At 32.9% G+C, this 14,875-nt stretch overlaps 2 long non-coding RNA genes across 2 annotated transcripts; both read left to right on the top strand.

Annotated features, from left to right (window-relative positions):
• The first annotated feature begins 11,431 nt into the window (after positions 1-11,431).
• LOC146930526 (uncharacterized) lies at positions 11,432-11,810 on the top strand. Its single transcript, XR_015008056.1, has 2 exons — positions 11,432-11,638; positions 11,693-11,810. It is a non-coding gene; the product is annotated as an uncharacterized LOC146930526 (long non-coding RNA).
• A 2,394-nt stretch (positions 11,811-14,204) lies between these two features.
• On the top strand, positions 14,205-14,583 carry LOC146930525 (uncharacterized). The gene is made up of 2 exons (XR_015008340.1): positions 14,205-14,411; positions 14,466-14,583. It is a non-coding gene; the product is annotated as an uncharacterized LOC146930525 (long non-coding RNA).
• The last annotated feature ends 292 nt before the right edge of the window (positions 14,584-14,875 follow it).

The raw sequence follows: 14,875 nt of genomic DNA, 5'->3' as shown, positions 1-14,875 counted from the left end.
CAAGGAACAATCAGCTAACTAAACATATCATGCTTAACCTAAAACAAAACAAAACAAAACAAACAAAGCACATAAGCACTACGTACACTTATGACCGCTAAAACCGACTCTTGATCATCTTCGAACACCCAATTCATAGCCCTTCTAGTAAATCTACTACCATGCTCTGATACTATAATTTAACACCATGATTTTCAAAGCGGGAGTGCATTTTTTCTTTTTAAAACAACTTAAAACGTTGTGCCAAAGGATTCACGATCATCTTTAATTTAAAATCAAAGTAAATAAATAATTTCGAAAGCATTTCCCACAATATGATTTTAATCAAATGCCACATTTTATAAAACAATTATAGGTAATAAGTTTTCAATTTCAAATCATACTGCATAAAACATAAAATAGCGTACATGTATTCATTTATCATGGTAGTATCATTTACAACGATGCCCAACAAAAATCGTTGTTTACTTAGAGATTGTTGCACTATCGTCTTCCAACCAAATATAATTTAATATGAAGTGGGATGCAAAATTTTACATCACTTCAATGTGTGGTTGAATGTACTTTGAATGAAACATCTAATAATTTGTTCTTTAATTGCCCGGTGTCTGGAATATTATGTGCGAAAGTTTTATCTTGGTTAGGAATCAAGTTTGTAATGACAAATAATTGTTTTTGCCATGCTGTTCGGTTCATAGGTTTGATTTCTCATGGAAAGAAAGTGAACAAAATGCCTTAATGCGATTTAATCAGTTTGTTTATGGTCAATTTGGAAGGACCGCAACTTTGTGTTAGTTTGGTTAACAAGATTGTTTAGCTCGTACATCTTTGGACATGTTAAAACTATTTGTGTGGTCATGGATCTAGTCCAAAATTAAAGATTCTTTCGTATGTTTTCTATCAATGGAGTACACAACCTCTCATAATTTTAGGTTTGACCATATCTGTAATTTGATTTCATTTAATCTTTTTGGATTGGAGGCACCACTGTTTTGTTCCATTTTCTGTAATTGTTAACTTTGTAACTCTTCGATCCTAGCACTCCTAGTGTTTGAATTGTTTGTTTTAATTATTATCCTTTTGTCCTTTTAAAAAAATTGATGTGGAATATTTTAAATTACGCGACATAAGATTTGATGATGTGAAATGATCAATATATATATAAAATTACAAAAAAAAAAAACTCTAAAAACTTAAAATTTGACTTTATAAATTACACCCTCTGGTCACTAATATAAGCAAAAATTTACATTTTGCATTCATTCAATTAATGATGTATATAGTCTTTAATATAGACCACATTCGTCATTTAATGAATGAATCTAAAAAGTTAACTTTTGCTTATATTAGTGACCGGAGGGTGTATTTAATTTTGTAATTTACTCAATGATATGTAAATTATTCATCAATCAAGATCATATCATGACACCAGATCGTATAAAATTTTGTGTGTGTGTGTGTGTGGTGGGGGGTGGTTCGAAACTAGTGAGTTTTAAAATAGGATGATTGCTTTTGTGAGAGGTGCAAAATAAGGGGACCAAAACTATAACTAAGTTTGATGAATTTAAAAGTGTTTATTTATTTATTTATACTTATTTATTAACATGCGTAATCATTATTCATAATTATTTTTTATTAGCTTTATATTTTAAAATATTGTTCGTTATTTATTTTATTAAGAAGTTAAAATGAAATTAATAAGTCAAAGAACCAAGACCTCCAAGCACAAGGTGTGGTAGGAACAAAATGTTATGTCAAGAGTTTGAAGTGGATAAAATAGTCACAAGAAAGGGGGGGTTTGAATTGTGACCCTTTAAAAATTATCCTGCAACTTTTAAAATGATTCTCAAGTGTAAACTTGGAATAGTTAAGTTAACTTTCTGACTTCAGAACGTTCTGACGTTCTTGTGCAGATTATGCAGAAACTGATTTAATCAAGTAACTGTGTTGTGTGTGTTTAGTGTATACTGAAATTAAAAGAGTAAAGGGAAGAGAAAGAACACACAGAAGTTTATAGCGGTTCCCCCAATATGGGTTAGTCCACTCCTCACAATCTTGTGAGAGTTTCCACTATGATGCTTGAGATAACCTCTCAAATCCTGCACCTTACAATCTGTGTTCACCTGAACACTTACAATCCTGTATTCTCTAAGCCTCAGCAGGCTTGCACCTTGTTGCTAAGTTAACCACTTAGACTTTTACAACCTTTGCTCAAACTAACACTTTAGTACCCCTAAAGCTAGACGAGACTTTGTTACAATTTGTATGAAGGTTTGAATGTTTGTGAATCAAACAGACAAGAAGAAAAGAGGAAGGAAAAAGTTATCTGTGAAGAAGATAACAGAGAGGAAGAAAGAAAATTGATTTACACTATAAAGAAGGTAAGAAGAAAGCCTTCAGTGATGATCAATTGAAGTTTGCAAAAGCTTCAAACAAACTTTGTTGTTTTCTTGTATGCTTTGCAATTTGTGTGGAGTTTGAATGTTTGAGAATCAAACAAAGGAGGGGGAAGAGAAAGTTATCTTTGCACGAGATAACAGAGAGTATTGATGTGCACTAAGGAAACAAAAACCTTAGAGATTGATCAATTTCAGATTGCAAGAGCTTCAAACAAAATCAAGTTGTTTTCTTGTATGCTTTGCAATGGTGCAAGTTTTGCTGAGCCTTAGATCTGTATTTATAGAGTCTTTGGGCTCAAATAGCCGTTGTAGGGTGTCCAATGGTGTTATGCCATGTGTCATGGGCCCCACAAGCTTTTACTTGAAAATCTGGGTGAACATTCTGACCATCAGAATGTTGTTGCGTTCCCAGGATGAACATCAGAATGTTGCTGTGTTCTTCATCAGAATGTTGGATATTCATGATGTTCTTCATCTGGGTTCATCATGGATGAATGTTGGATGAATTTCTGGGCTTGCCCAGCACGTGATATGAGATTTGTTTGAGTTTTATCCTCCAAAAAGTAGCTTCTCCATATGCTTCAAAAGTTGCTGGAAAAGTAGGATAAAGTTTGCTTCAAATCTGCCTTGGATATTGTGCAGGAAAGAGAGGATAGTGGGTCTGCAACTTCAGGCCCATGCTTCCAGGAAATCTGCTTGATTCAGTTCAGAGTACAAGTTATCTCTGATGCAAGATCTCCTTTTGCTACCTTTTTCTTCTTTCTACCAACTACACTGTTCATGGCTGGAAGCATGTGCAGGAGTGAACATTCTGATCATCAGAATGTTTCATTTGTGCTCACTTAAGGATGATTTGTAAGACTATGTTTGATGTAATCAATCCTAATAGTAGAGACACGACTGAAGTGCAGTGAATGCAACATCTAGGATGATATTCTCATTGGAATAATCCTAGTACTTTAATGTTCATAGTCTTGGATGAACATTAAAGATCCTTTTGACATAAATCTTTGTCCATGCCTTTATTGTTGATAGATCCATGCAGATGTACTTTTCTGGACCTTTTATTCATGTCAAGTGTGCTTGCATGTTCTTTACGTTCTTGATGAATCTGGGTTTGCTTATGAACAACCTTCTGAACCCTCATCAGAACGTTCTGATCAACTCGCTGATCAACATTCTGAACAACATTCTGAACTAACTTTCTGAACTTAGAGTTAGTTCATGAATACAAATGTCCTTTGATTTCTTGTATCTTGGTATGATTTAAACTTTGTTTGTGTCTTGGCTAATTACTCAAGAACGCACAAATACCAAGAACTATCAAAGTCCATTAATCCTTTAATCACCATAGATGCCTTTAATGATTTCTTGATCCAAAGTCAAAATCATTGTCTGCATAAGATATGTTCATGTCACATCTGTTCTTGCATGTTCTTGGTGTGGACATTGATTTATGGGTTTGCTCTAATGAACCTTCTGAGCAACCTTCTGAACAACCTTCTGAACTCCTTCTGGGTTCATATATATGAACTTCAGAATGTTTCTTCTGGGCTCCTTCCTTTTTGACGGTTGTACTTTGTGCTGAACATTCTGATGTCCTTCAACACTTTGAACCTTATGAAGGTTGTTTATTTATTTCCTTCAAAAACTACTTGAAGAATATAAATGAAAGATCATTTGTTTTGACAAACAAGATGATTCTTTCTTTGAAGTCCAAAAGAATATTTCTTTGCATCTAGTTCATTATTGCATGTAACTGATAACTTTAAATAATCTTGTTTATCCATGAAATAATCCTTTATTATTTCTGGATATATTCAGGGTTAATGTTCATGATTAACTCTATTCACATGAACATTCTGATCTCTGTTCATATGAACATTCTGAACTCTGAACTTCTTATCTTCAGAAGCTTTGGAAGTGTGATACTTTGAGGAGGTTCTGAGAATCTTCCTAACTTGTATGCATATTTCCTTTTATCTTCTTTACCCATGGTGGATCTTCAAATCATATAACATAAAACTCAATGTGTGTTTTGTCACATAACTTCAAGCACATTCTTGTGCAGCTTGTAATGTAAGTTCTTCCAGCATGATTCAAGTTCTTCCATCATGATTCTTGAGCTATGAATCTTCATGGAGATATGATCTTGTTGTTTCAACTGATGATATACTCATTCTTTCAATATTGAGTAGATATGATGCACTTATCAATGTGGGTGGCTTCTAGCTTATCCACTTATGTGATTCCTGTTCTTTTAACAGAAACTCAAGTGCAAACATCAGTAGATCACCATTCATAAAACTTATCATTTATTCCACGAGGTTTGTTATCATTAAAATATTCATCAAAAAGATTTTTGCTTCAACAGAGTTTACATGAACAACTCACAAGATAAAAAGGAACGAAAACAATGGAAGAGAAAGTATGATATTTCGCTTTCAACCACCAGAACGTTTGTAGCTTAATTTTGTCGAGCAATTGATGCAAATAGTGTTCCTTATGCTTGAAAATTATGTCATTCATTTCATTCTAAATCAACCAAACGCACGATAACCATATAAGATAAATGATTGACCGATGATGCTTTGATGTTCCTATTAAATGACCAGATTGATGTAAATGATCCGATATGAGAGTAGGTAATAGCGTAGCATAACTCAACCATTGGAAAACCATGGACCATATTGATTTATATAATGTTTTATTTTAATATATTTTTTTAATGAAAATTATCCTTTTTTTTATAAGTCACGAGCAAAATGACATATAATACCCTACTCTAATCTTTTGTCAATTGCTCATATATATTATTAAAAAAGGGAAACATTACATAAAACTTGAGGGACATAAAACCAGACTCAATCAATCCATGTGAGGTAACCCTAACGGGAAATACATCAAAAAAAGAACAACACACTGGATCCAACCCTAATCAATGCTACCAAACGAACACCACTGACGATAGACGTTTGTGAGTACCAAGCAGGTCGATAATTTGGTGAATGAATCCATCATCAACACGAAACAGTTTAGAAACCGCCGGAGCATAAGACAGAACCGACGACGAAGCACTATTGTTATCAAAAGGCGACGCGGAATAACCCGGGTTGGGGTTTGGTGGTGACGCAGCTGGGCTGATCGCACCACCTTGGAGCCAAGGCTACATCTCAGCGACGGTTACGGCGACGACGAGATTCCGATGAGGTGGGTTGTAACGAGTGTAACACCCCGTTTTCCCAACATAAAAATTTCACATAAAATCAGAGTATTTAATTCATAACGGAATGCTACACACTACTTTAACATCTCAAAACAGATAATAATAATTATCCTTCGAATTCAACATCATGAAAAATCTTAAACTGTTGCAGCGGAAAATAGTTCAACAATTAAAAGTCTTGGCACGCAGACCTTATTGAAAATCTCATAAATTAGTTCATAAAAGAGACACGTAAGGTGTAACGCCCGTCTTAATTATTTAATTATTTTAATAAGTTTTAGCATATATTTATATGATTTATGTGATTTGTGAGATTTACGTGATTTATATGATTTTTATGTGATATTTTCTTATGTTATATGTTGGTATTTACTAGCATAATATAATTGTTATTTGGTGTAGAAATATATTTGTTATTTGTTATAGATATATTTGTTATTTGGTGTAGAAATATATTTGTTATTTGTTATAGATATATTTGTTATTTGGTGTAGAAATATATTTGTTATTTGTTAGAGATATATTTGTTATTGGTGTATTATTATTATTAAGTGGGGGAGAGATATATTTAATTTAGAAATAAATAAGATTATGAGGAATAGAGTAGTTTTGAGGTGTAAGAGAAATAAGAAGGGGGTTAGAATAGAAAGAAGAATAGGTTGTTGGGCCAAAATAGATTTAGGAAGAGCGTTTAGTATTATAAATAGAGAAGTTTAGGTTAGAAAGAGTTTACCGGAAACCGCTTTTTGGAAAAGAGGAGAACAAGAAAGAAGAGAAGAGGAGAGAAAAGTCAAGAGAAGAGGAGAAGACCTTAGGAAAGAAGAACGCTGCCGCTGATTCAGGAATTAATCTAAGGTGAGGGTGAGACTATCTTGCATTAATATTAAGTTGTTAAATCATTAGATTGCATCTAACAAGTTGGGGAAAGTTTGTGAGAATTTGAGAATTAGGGTTTTGAGAGAGATTTGATGATTAGATGATGAAAACTTGTTGAATTGATGTAGAAATTGTATACAGTCCTTAGATAACCCATATGACGATTATTGGATGTAGTTTTGAGGTTAGAACCATGGAATTGGATGAGATGTTGGTGAGTTTAAGAATTAGGGTTTAATAATTGTAATAGGTTGTTAATAGATTTGAGAACCCTTTGAATTTGCATACAGTAAGTTGATGAATAATTAGTGTTCTAATGATAGGGTAATCATAGGGTAATGATTAGGGTCAAGTTTGGAGAGTATTGGATCGAATAAGAATTGGAAAAGATTTCCCCAAAGCGAAATCGCAGCTGAACTGCGATTTTGCTGTCAATGTGCAAAACGCGTTTTTATTGTCTCAGTTTTACAAGTTTAAGTTCCGAACTGGGTTTAGGTGTAAACACGAAAGTTATAGGTATGGATGTTAGCTTTCTAATGCCGTTGGTCTCACGTCAAAACGATATATAGAAATTGAGTTATGGTCAAATTACTGCACGTAGGTCACAGTGAATTTTTATGGACTTTCAGCACAACTTTTCCGAATTTAAAATAAAAACTGGTATTGATCGGTACAGAATTGGTCTTAGGCGTAAACATGAAAGTTTTAGATAATTTTGTTAGCTTTCTAGTGGCTTGGTTTGACGTGAAAATGATGTTTGGTCTTTGAGTTATGATTAAAATACTACAGGGAGGTCTTAACGAAATTGTACGGTGACAGCATTCTCTGTTTCATGTTTTTGCGTTTTGTTCATATGTTTTTGTTTTGAATTGATTTTTGTTCTAAACATGAAAGTTGTTGATATTTGTGATATCTTTCCAGTAGCTTTGGTTTGACATGAAAATATGTTGTGGATAATTTATTATGTTTTTACAAAGATACATAGTGAATTATTGTCGATGTTTAAATACGATGTTATATGAAGTTGTTTATGATTGATGAATATGATGTTTTAAGATGTTGTTTATTATCATTTGATATTGTTATATTATGATATGACATGAATTATTTATGTGATCCATATGTTGTCAAGATGTTAAGACGTTAAGATGATAAGAGTTGTTAAGTCGTCGAGTCGTTATGAAGTCATCAAGTTGTTAAGATGTTATGTTTTCAAGATATCAAGATGTTAGGATGTCATAGATGTTCATAAAGTTTCTAAGACGTAAGATGTTGAGTCCATGCATACTCATTTAAAGATGAGGGCTCATGCCCTGGAGCTTTTGCTCAACCACGACGATGGAGCTTTTGCTCAACCACGACGATGGAGCTTTTTGCTCAACCACGACGATGGAGCTTTTGCTCAACCACGACGATGAGGGCTTATGCCCTAGGAGTATATTTATGCTCAACTCGATGATGAGGGCTTATGCCCTAAAATGGTACCACATGCATTTGCATTTTCATGATGATCAAAGATGGTTTAAGACGTTAAGAGTTGCATAGTCGAGTCTAGATGCATTGTCAGGTCAAGTTGTTAAGATGTCAAGTTATCGAGATGTTAAGATGTTAAGATGTCAAGTTGATGAACTATTAATGAAGTGCTTTATGAATGATTATGATGCTTAAGATGATGAATGATTATGATGTGTATGATGATTGATTACGAAGTTGCTTATGATGATTGATTATGAAGTTGTTTATGATAAGATGTTATGTGATTTATGATAAGATGCTATGTGATTTATGGTATGATGCTATGTGATTTATGATATGATGCTACATGTTTACTAATGATGATATGTGATGATGTATGTGATATTATTGATAATATAAGATGAAGTATATGACTAATATAGGAAGAATAGTGACACTAGTTAAGAAAGTTTAAGTTGTTAGATATGATTAATGAATTATAAGATGTTTAAGTTGTTGAATGTACTTTATATGATTTATATGCTTTATATTATTGTTTGAGAAATGTCACCCCTCTGCTTGGAAATGTTGCTCTTCGTATGGGTAACTTGCAGGTAACCAGGATTAGTTGCGGTCGTGAGTGGACTCCTCACAAGTGTGTCTTAGGTGCTCTGATACGTAACGGGATGGGATTATGTCTTTACTTCTATTCCTTACGTATTGTTTATGAATTTTTATGAATAAATGTTGAACAAGACTTATGAGATTTTTATGTTGAGGCCTGCGTGCCAAAGACTATTTTTATGATGTTGAACTAATTCCGCTGCGAAGTTTTGAATTACTTATGTTAAATGATTTGAAGAATAAATTGTTATTTATTCAGTTTATGAATTTTTAAGAAGTGTAGCATTCCGTTTAAAGTTGAAAAACTCTGATTTATTTATGAAATTTTTACGTTGGAAAAAACGGGGTGTTACATAAGGAATAGAAGTAAATGCAAGCCCCCATCCCGTTACGTATCAGAGCACCTAGACATCAACTGAGAGTCCACTCATGAACGCCTCTAATCTTTATTACCTGCACATTACCCACGGTCGAGGCAACATATACGCAGAAGGGGTGAGATTTCATAATCAATACATTAAGCATATAATCCAATAAAATGCATTTAACAACTTAAACATTAATAACATATCAACAATTAACAATTAGCATATTTTTCATTACATAACAAATACAATCATCAAATACCATTACTAATTTTCATCACAAATCATAATCAACTTAACACTCAACTTGACGACACAACTCATCCTTGACTGTAACGCCCATCTTTTATTTAATTATTTTTATAAAGTTAGAATCTATTTATGTGATTTATTTATATATATGAGGTGTCAGTATTTTATTTTGTGGCATTATTCTATTAATTATTAGAATATGAGAGTTATTAGTGTAAGTAGAATTGGAGGTTAGAATAGAAAAAAAAAAAATAAGTTATTGGGCCTAAATAGATTTAGGAAGAATGATTAGTATTATAAATAAGGAAGCTTATGTTAGAAAGAGTTTTTACGTAAAACCGCTTTTTGGAAAAGAGGAGAACAAAGAGAGAAGAGAAGAGAAAAGGAGAACTCAGAGAGAGAACCCTAGGAACGAAGAACGCTGCTTTTGATTTCAGAAAAACAATCTAAGGTAAGGGTGAGACTATCTTGCACTAATATTTAGTCTGTAGATCATTAGATTGCATCTAACGTGTTTTAGGATGAGTTTTGTAAGATTATGAGAATTAGGGTTTGAGTGAGAATTGATGATTAGGTGATGAAAAACCGTTGAATTGATGTATGGGGGGGAGTTTCTATTCACCATAAGGGTTGTATGATCATATGGGTATTGAAGGGTTCTATTTTCCAATGAATTCATGTTAAATTTGTGCTCTAAATTGCTGCTGTGATTTTAGGTATATGATTGTCTTTAAGTTCATTTTTTTCATCTGCTAAATTCGTAGTTAGTTTATGGTTATGATTCGACCATTGAATTTGAATCTGTCTGCGTTGCTTAATATTATATGAATTAGAATCGTGAGTTTAATTTTGAATCTACACGGTAAATCACGTTTGATCATTGAGAAAATAATATTTGTCTGCACTCCTTGCTACTTATTTGTGATAGTATTGTCGTCTAGTTATGTGAGAGTCTGCATGCATTACTTGTGTTGTTGGTATACCGCTTAAGTTTCTCTATTCCTTTTTAATGTTCTGTTATACGGGAGATAAAAGACACTTATAAAGTTTATTGATATAACTAAGCTAAGGTTTAGACGGTCCTTTCTTTCATAGGTGAAGAATTTTTGAATTATATTAAAATAACTTGTAAGTTTAGGGACTAGTCCTCTATATTGGGTGCTTCCGTGAAAAATTTCTTGTTCGATGCAAAATTTCAGTCCCTGTTTACACATAGCCTATTATTTAACTTCTTGTGATATGTAAAAATGTGATACTAAATTGTTATAGTTAGATATATGACATGTTCAGTGTACTAATACTTGTATTTTATTAAAGTGTGCTATTGTCATTATATTATACTTGTGATTTGTGCACTTATTGATAAGAAAAAGTGAGTTATTTAGTGATGTGTTAATTGACAATATGTATAATTGATGAGTTATTTAACGAAGTGTAATTGATGAATTATTTTACTAAGTGTAATATGTGAATTATTTGATATGTGCTATTTGAAGATGTGTGATTTAAAGATGTGTTATATAGAGATGTGCTATTTGAAGTTGTGAAATTTAAAGATGTGTTATATAAAGATGTGATATTTGATGACGATGCTATTTAAAGATGTGTAAATGTCGGTCAAGTCAAGAAGTTATAAGATGTTCATGAAGTTTATAAGACGTAAGATGTTGAGTCCATGCATACTCATTTATAGATGAGGGCTCATGCCCTGGAGCTTTTGCTCAAACACGACGATGGAGCTTTTGCTCAACCACGACGATGAAGCTTTTGCTCAAACACGACGATGGAGCTTTTGCTCAACCACGACGATGGAGCTTTTGCTCAAACACGACGATGGAGCTTTTGCTCAACCATGACGATGGAGCTTTTGCTCAACCACGACGATGAGGGCTTATGCCCTAAAATGGTACCACATGCATTTGCATTTCATGATGATTCAAGATGGTTTAAGACGTTAAGAGTTGCATAGTCGAGTTTAGATGCATTGTCAAGTCAAGTTGTTAAGTTGTGATGTTTTAACGAATTACTTTGTGATGTTTTAACGAATTACTTTGTTATGTCTTTTAGTATGATGATATGTGACGATGACTGTGACTGCTATTTGATGATATTTTGCTAAGATAAATGATGATGTTTATGTATTTAATTATAGTTGTTAAATTATAAGATGTTTATGTTGTTAAATGTAATTTATGATTTATAAGCTTAATATTATTGTTTGAGAAATCTCACCCCTTCTGCGTATATGTTGCCTCGACCGTGGGTAATGTGCAGGTAATAAAGACTAGCTGTGTTCGTGAGTAGACTCCTCACATCGTGTCTAGGATGCTCTGATACGTAACGGGATGGGGATTTTAATACTATTTTCTGTTCCTTTACGTATTGCTTTTGAAGTTTAAGAATTATTTTTGAACTAAGATTTATGAGACTTTTATGATGAGGTTGAAGTTTAAGAATTATTTTTGAACTAAGATTTATGAGACTTTTATGATGAGGCCTGCGTGCCAAAGACATTTATGTTGTTGAACTAATTCCGCTGCGGAGTTTTAAAGATTAAGTTGAATAATTTTGAAGGATAAATATTTATTTATTCAATTTATGATTTTTATGAAATGTGACATTCCGTTTACGATGAATACTCTGATTTATTTACGAAATTTTCACGTTGGGAAAACGGGGTGTTACAATTGGTATCAGAGCAGGTCGGTCCGTCCGGCCAAGTAGATGAGTCGTTGAGTCGTGTCGTCATGTTTTCTAGTTAGTAGTTATGCTTTATTATGTGATCATGTTTAACTGACTAACTTTGATGTGGTTTTGTGTCTTGTTTGAAGAAGCAATAACTAAATTTTTTTTTCTCTTGTGCTTTGAATTTCGAGGACGAAATTCTTTTAAGTTGGGGAGAGTTGTAACGCCCATCTTTTATTTAATTATTTTTATAAAGTTAGAATCTATTTATGTGATTTATTTATATATATGAGGTGTCAGTATTTTATTTTGTGGCATTATTCTATTAATTATTAGAATATGAGAGTTATTAGTGTAAGTAGAATTGGAGGTTAGAATAGAAAAAAAAAATAAGTTATTGGGCCTAAATAGATTTAGGAAGAATGATTAGTATTATAAATAAGGAAGCTTATGTTAGAAAGAGTTTTTACGTAAAACCGCTTTTTGGAAAAGAGGAGAACAAAGAGAGAAGAGAAGAGAAAAGGAGAACTCAGAGAGAGAACCCTAGGAACGAAGAACGCTGCTTTTGATTTCAGAAAAACAATCTAAGGTAAGGGTGAGACTATCTTGCACTAATATTTAGTCTGTAGATCATTAGATTGCATCTAACGTGTTTTAGGATGAGTTTTGTAAGATTATGAGAATTAGGGTTTGAGTGAGAATTGATGATTAGGTGATGAAAAACCGTTGAATTGATGTATGGGGGGGAGTTTCTATTCACCATAAGGGTTGTATGATCATATGGGTATTGAAGGGTTCTATTTTCCAATGAATTCATGTTAAATTTGTGCTCTAAATTGCTGCTGTGATTTTAGGTATATGATTGTCTTTAAGTTCATTTTTTTCATCTGCTAAATTCGTAGTTAGTTTATGGTTATGATTCGACCATTGAATTTGAATCTGTCTGCGTTGCTTAATATTATATGAATTAGAATCGTGAGTTTAATTTTGAATCTACACGGTAAATCACGTTTGATCATTGAGAAAATAATATTTGTCTGCACTCCTTGCTACTTATTTGTGATAGTATTGTCGTCTAGTTATGTGAGAGTCTGCATGCATTACTTGTGTTGTTGGTATACCGCTTAAGTTTCTCTATTCCTTTTTAATGTTCTGTTATACGGGAGATAAAAGACACTTATAAAGTTTATTGATATAACTAAGCTAAGGTTTAGACGGTCCTTTCTTTCATAGGTGAAGAATTTTTGAATTATATTAAAATAACTTGTAAGTTTAGGGACTAGTCCTCTATATTGGGTGCTTCCGTGAAAAATTTCTTGTTCGATGCAAAATTTCAGTCCCTGTTTACACATAGCCTATTATTTAACTTCTTGTGATATGTAAAAATGTGATACTAAATTGTTATAGTTAGATATATGACATGTTCAGTGTACTAATACTTGTATTTTATTAAAGTGTGCTATTGTCATTATATTATACTTGTGATTTGTGCACTTATTGATAAGAAAAAGTGAGTTATTTAGTGATGTGTTAATTGACAATATGTATAATTGATGAGTTATTTAACGAAGTGTAATTGATGAATTATTTTACTAAGTGTAATATGTGAATTATTTGATATGTGCTATTTGAAGATGTGTGATTTAAAGATGTGTTATATAGAGATGTGCTATTTGAAGTTGTGAAATTTAAAGATGTGTTATATAAAGATGTGATATTTGATGACGATGCTATTTAAAGATGTGTAAATGTCGGTCAAGTCAAGAAGTTATAAGATGTTCATGAAGTTTATAAGACGTAAGATGTTGAGTCCATGCATACTCATTTATAGATGAGGGCTCATGCCCTGGAGCTTTTGCTCAAACACGACGATGGAGCTTTTGCTCAACCACGACGATGGAGCTTTTGCTCAAACACGACGATGGAGCTTTTGCTCAACCATGACGATGGAGCTTTTGCTCAACCACGACGATGAGGGCTTATGCCCTAAAATGGTACCACATGCATTTGCATTTCATGATGATTCAAGATGGTTTAAGACGTTAAGAGTTGCATAGTCGAGTTTAGATGCATTGTCAAGTCAAGTTGTTAAGTTGTGATGTTTTAACGAATTACTTTGTGATGTTTTAACGAATTACTTTGTTATGTCTTTTAGTATGATGATATGTGACGATGACTGTGACTGCTATTTGATGATATTTTGCTAAGATAAATGATGATGTTTATGTATTTAATTATAGTTGTTAAATTATAAGATGTTTATGTTGTTAAATGTAATTTATGATTTATAAGCTTAATATTATTGTTTGAGAAATCTCACCCCTTCTGCGTATATGTTGCCTCGACCGTGGGTAATGTGCAGGTAATAAAGACTAGCTGTGTTCGTGAGTAGACTCCTCACATCGTGTCTAGGATGCTCTGATACGTAACGGGATGGGGATTTTAATACTATTTTCTGTTCCTTTACGTATTGCTTTTGAAGTTTAAGAATTATTTTTGAACTAAGATTTATGAGACTTTTATGATGAGGTTGAAGTTTAAGAATTATTTTTGAACTAAGATTTATGAGACTTTTATGATGAGGCCTGCGTGCCAAAGACATTTATGTTGTTGAACTAATTCCGCTGCGGAGTTTTAAAGATTAAGTTGAATAATTTTGAAGGATAAATATTTATTTATTCAATTTATGATTTTTATGAAATGTGACATTCCGTTTACGATGAATACTCTGATTTATTTACGAAATTTTCACGTTGGGAAAACGGGGTGTTACATTGACCATGCAACTCTATCAACTCAACATCAACCTAACAACACGACTCATCTTTGACCATGCAACTCTATCAACTCGACAACAACTCGACAACTTAAACATCATGAACTTCTTGATATGCAAATGCATGTGGTACCAATCAGCAACAAAATGAGCATAATAGGCTCTTCAACGTGTGAGCACAAAGGCTGCCGGGCCTAAAGCCCCCAACTTTAATGAG

Source organism: Medicago sativa, chromosome 4 (assembly GCF_051527215.1).
Source record: "Medicago sativa cultivar Bolivia chromosome 4, Bolivia_mono, whole genome shotgun sequence".
Classification (NCBI taxonomy): Eukaryota; Viridiplantae; Streptophyta; class Magnoliopsida; order Fabales; family Fabaceae; genus Medicago; species Medicago sativa.
This window is presented reverse-complemented; position numbering and strand designations above follow the sequence as displayed.